Source organism: Poecile atricapillus, chromosome 4, assembly GCF_030490865.1.
Source record: "Poecile atricapillus isolate bPoeAtr1 chromosome 4, bPoeAtr1.hap1, whole genome shotgun sequence".
In the NCBI taxonomy this organism is placed as follows: Eukaryota; Metazoa; Chordata; class Aves; order Passeriformes; family Paridae; genus Poecile; species Poecile atricapillus.
The window spans coordinates 41,755,633-41,760,919 of NC_081252.1; positions in this window are offsets into that span (position 1 = coordinate 41,755,633).

Consider the following 5,287-nt stretch of genomic DNA (forward strand, 5'->3'; position numbering starts at 1 on the left):
CGTGAGCGCGCTGCCCGAGGGCGGAAACGGTGTCGTGGCGAGGAAAAGGTAAAGCCTCGGCTGAGGCCGTGGCTCACGCCCACAAATATAATTTGCATTTCACAAAATCGTAGAATGGTTTGGGTGAGAAGGGACCTTAAGAATCACCTGGTTCCAAACCACGTGCTGTATGCAAGGACATCTTCCAGTAGAACAAATTGTTCAGAGACTCACCCAATCTGATCTTGACCTTCCAGGAATGAGGCATGCACAGCTTCTCTGAGCAGCCTGTTCCAGTCCCTCACCACCCTCACAGTAATGAATTCTTTCTAATATGTAATCTAAATCTACTCGGTTTCAATTTGAACCCATTCCCTTTGTCTTGTCACTACGTGCACTTCTAAATAGTCTTGCCTCATCTTTCCAGTAAATTCCCTTCAGGTACTGGAAAGCTGCAATTAGGTCACCCTGAAGGCCTGCCTTTTCCACACAGAACTACTCCAGTTATCTCAGCTTTTCCTCATAGGAGAGGTGTTCCATCCTTCTGAGCAACCTGATGTGGCCTTGCTCCAACAGGGCAATCTCCTTCCTATGTTGGGGTCCCAGAGAACTGGATGCAGTACTTGAGCTGGATCTCGCCAGAGCAAATTAGAGGGGCAGAATCAGCTCCCTCAATCTGCTGGCCATGCAGCTTTTGATGCAGCTTTTTTATTGAGTCTGGGTATGTGTTACAGCCAGCCTGCTTGTGCAGGGCCCCCACCTGCCAATGAGATTGCCAGTGGCGCTGGAGTGCAGGAGCTGGGCTGTGGTGGTGTGGGGGACTGTGCAGCAGCAGGGCTGCAGGTGGGAGCAATCTCCCCCTAAGCTCAGGAGATCCGCTTGCAACATCTTCATGTGCTACCTGGTAACATGGATCTCTTTGTCAAAAGTGCCTTATGGCACAGAGATGTTTCTGTGAACAGCATGTTTTGGGACCATTACAGCCAAATAGCTTATGAGAAAATTTGTGAAAAGCCTTGTTTTACAGAAATCATAAAAGGTATAATAAGTAATCTCTTAGTTCTGCCCCAGCCATTCAAGCTTTTCATGATAAACAGTTAGCAATGGTTTAAAGCCATTTGACCCATTGCCATAGCACTCTGACAGTTTCCAGGTCTGAAGGCTTACCTGCTGTAAGCACAATTCACTTGCTTGTTTTCAGGTTTGATTAGGTTCAAGGAGCTGCTGATCATTAACCAGCTATTGTATCTGAGCAACATGAAAAAAAGGTGACTTTTGCTTCCGTGTGCATATAAAATTTGCTTTCCCCGCCCCCCCCCCATACTCTTTTGGCTTATCCTCGTTATTCCTTTTCAATGTATAATGGGGCAAACTCAATTGTTAGCAGCAATATTGTTGGTCTTGTATTTGTACTGAGGGACCTCATGTGTGAAAACCTGAGGTTTGTAGGCATATATAAATTGTGAGTGCATCCAAGCTGGTTTAAGAAGCCTGAAGCAATGTTATTTTTATTGTAACGAAATGTTGCAAAGACCTTGGAATTAAATGATTGACACAAAATAAATGTATTATCCTTTATAACAGAAATTGCAAAATTATAAAGTACAGTATTGGATTTTACTTCAGTTATAGTATGGCCTTAGTTTCAGCCATCTCCCAAAAGCAAAACTACAAGTAATCTGGAGAAACCTTTACTCAGGTAAATACTGTTAGCTGATTTACTTCTGTTATTGTTGTTCTTATTTCTGTCACGTATTTATACTAAATAAATTTAGTAATAAGTAAAAAGAAAAATATAATCCATCACATTCATATAGTGGATACATTAATGATATTTTTCTAATGTAGTTTTCTTTTAGTGAAATAAAATGAACTGTTATGAAAGAAAGCCACTTTAATATGGGTGTCATTCAAGTAAAAGTATTGACTCTGATGGTTTCATCTGCAGGCTGAGGCTGCACAGCTGTGGAGAGACTGTTTTGTATGACTTGAAACAGCATAACATTACGCTTTGAGGCTCATGCAGGAATTCGGTTGGTTTGATTTCTGTGGCATGCTTTCTGACTAGCACTGAAACGTGAATGACTTTCTGCTGGAAGTAAATGCAATCTTGAATCCATGCTTTACTGTATACAATGCTATTTAATATATTTTTATAGCGTGTGTGAACAAACAAAGCAAACACTACTTTCAGATACACTGTATAAAACCAAGAGCAAGGTCAATAAAACTCTCTTTCTACATGCTGAAAGCTAAGGAGAATTTGAGCAATGTCTATCCAAAACAACTCTGCAAGTCTGTTCTGCTACATCCATGGGCTCGTTTTATGTTCCATCTCTCACAAAAAGTATTTTAAAATCAGTCTTGGGATTTAAAAATTCTTTGTTTTTTCTTTAAAAATTATCTTTTGTCTTATATCAATCCTTCCTACATCAGCAGTGTAAATACTCCTTTGTCTTTTTGTCCCCAATACTTACTCTTTAGAGAACATAGCTAAGATAAATGGTGATGCTAATAAGCTTTTGTCTCTGCTACTTAAAAGCAAATCGATGTTTCTACAAGGAGAATTTTTGTTCAAATATGTAATATTGAAAGAATATTCTGGAGAAAGGCTTGTATAGACAAGGAGGACTGAGAGGATCTACAGCAGACAATGCTGTGACTGGATGCCACTGAGTAATTAATGAAAAACACAGGAGGAAATTCACCTCTTTCACTGAGAGGGTCTGTTCCTACAGTGGCCAAATTCTGACCTCAATTATATCTGCGTGACCTAATATAGCACCATCTGTTAAAAAATGCAGCTCCTTTTTGCTGTCTCAAATTTTCTGTAAGTGTGCTTTGAAAGCTAATTAAGTTTTGTAGTTATATAGTTATATAATTTGTTTACATTTTAATCTTCATTTTAGTTACATTTTCTATCACTAACATAAACACATGAAAAGCAAATAAGAGAATAATTTCCTTAATAAAAGTAATCAAGTTTGATTAGCACTTGCTAATTAAAATATATTTTTAAATAACTGTGTGTTGTGGTTTTCTCTTCTGAGTAGATTTGTAGAAGCAGTGTGCTGCTGGGTTTTAAAATTATTTTTTTTTTCTCTTTCAGTCTTTGTTTTGGCTTCTTGTAATACATATGTTCACTCATTCACTGAAAAACACTGGAAAGAATGAACAAATTTATTTATAGTCAATGTCTCCATCAGCTACATCTCAAGTCTACTAGGAAAGACCCTTATGCCTTCTCTCCTGATTGAGAAGAGCTATGTGTAAACATATTCAAAGCTACTTTGTTATACTCACCTGAATCCTCATCATCAGTGTGATGTCAAAATGTATAAGATTTGAAAAAAATCATGTGATTATCCAGACCTCTGCATCCCATACTGTTTTCATGTCTTTCATATCTTTACATGTTCTATTTCACTTCTACTGTCAGGTCTTTTGAGTATGAGTTGTCATTCCATTATAAGTTTGTACAGCATATAGCACTAATGTGTGCTAGTTTAGCATTCTCTCATCCTTGGCAATATGTTAATGAGCATTAATAGTGATAATGAGAAAAAAATACTGCTGCTAATTATTAAAACCAAACAGGCATCAATAATAACTAAAAAATAATAGCAATGCTTCCATTGCTGAATTTCTTTTTGTTGCCACTTCTTTTTTAAAAATCAGATTCTAAGTTATAGTAGTTTCTTTTCTTCCTTTGTAACTTCAAAATAATTATTGTCACATCATATCACAGAATAATATGTTCCTATAGTATCATTTTGGTCTATTGTTGCATTCTGTCTCAAAACAAGTTATGAGCAATATGTTTCCTTTTTGTAATTGCTATACTGGTCCACAGCTGTAATAAAATTGTCATATGGAACATGTAATGGACCACAATACATTTTTGGAATTGTTTGGGGTTTTTTTGTTACATTATTTGTAACTTTCTGATATATTCATAAATTTAATAAATGGCAATTGTAAATGCCTTGGACAAATACAGCCAGTTACTGTTTACGTCACCCAAGTCTGAAAGTTGTCTTGACATTTTTAAATGAGTATATTTAAAATTTTCAGCTTTGGAAGAAAGCTAACCACATCCCCATAATGTTCAGTATAAACTGGAACTTCAATTCGACTACTGTAAAACTTTGAAGACGGGTTTTAAGAATGCATCTGAGAAGTAGTAAAGAGCAAGTTCCTACTCCGTGATGTCTGAACTGGATATACCCACAGCACTTCAGTGTTTCTTAACCACTGAAGAAATATACAAATCAGGTCAAGGTGCTTCTGAGAATCTCTTTCAGCAATGTAGCAACCATTCAATTACTCTTCTTTGGAAATTCCACTGATTCTCATACCAGTCACAGGTATGTGACTATTGACCTTCTTCTGATTGAATCATAAGATATAATATCTAGAGAAAACAGGACAAGCCAATGATTAAGCAGCAGGTGTGAGTATGAATTTACTCACTTTTTGAGGCTTTAGTCTGGTTATATGAGTATAATAATCTCAGTCTTTTCTGGTCACACAAATACATCACCACATCCAGAATGTAAAGGAGACTATGTTGCTTGGAACAAAAGCAGAATTTTGCTTCAGATTTTGTGTTTTCAGTCTATATAAATGTTTCTCAAATTCTAGAAGCTTTTGCTTGAGAGAAAGGAGTTGTTTCGTGCATTTTCTGTCATCTTTGATTTTTACTTTTGGAATAATGTTATGACATAGACTCAAAACATATCCTACATAAATATCAATAAAATATATCCCTTCCTGGTTTTCTTCTCTGCAGGGTTCTGATTTTACAATTACCTTTTAGACTTGAAAGGAGAGGCTACATTGTTTTTGTAGCATAAATAAGAATTCAGATTTGAATAAGTAACAGTTAAATTGACCTTTCAGACCCTTACTGCTATTGGTGGCCCCATCAGCTTCATTGGAAGAGTATTTGGTAAATGACTGCTCCCTCATCAGCAGCTTGTTAAGCTACAAGCCACGTAGGGCACTTGCCTGGAGCTCTGTGCTGTGCAGGGACATGGCCATATGAGTAAAAAGGGATGCATATCTAACCTACTGACCTGCAACTCCCTTGGTCTCTAATAACATGTGTAAAGGTGTATGAGACACCATTTCTGAATTAATGAATTACAATAGTCAGTGGTCATCATTACATCATCTTGACTTTCATGAAAACATTAACATACACCTTCACAGAAAAAAAAAATCTTAAAATATTAAACTGAAATTGCTAAATTTAGTCAAGACCAGCGTCTTTATTGTCTGTTAATTTTCCCAATATTCTGTTTGC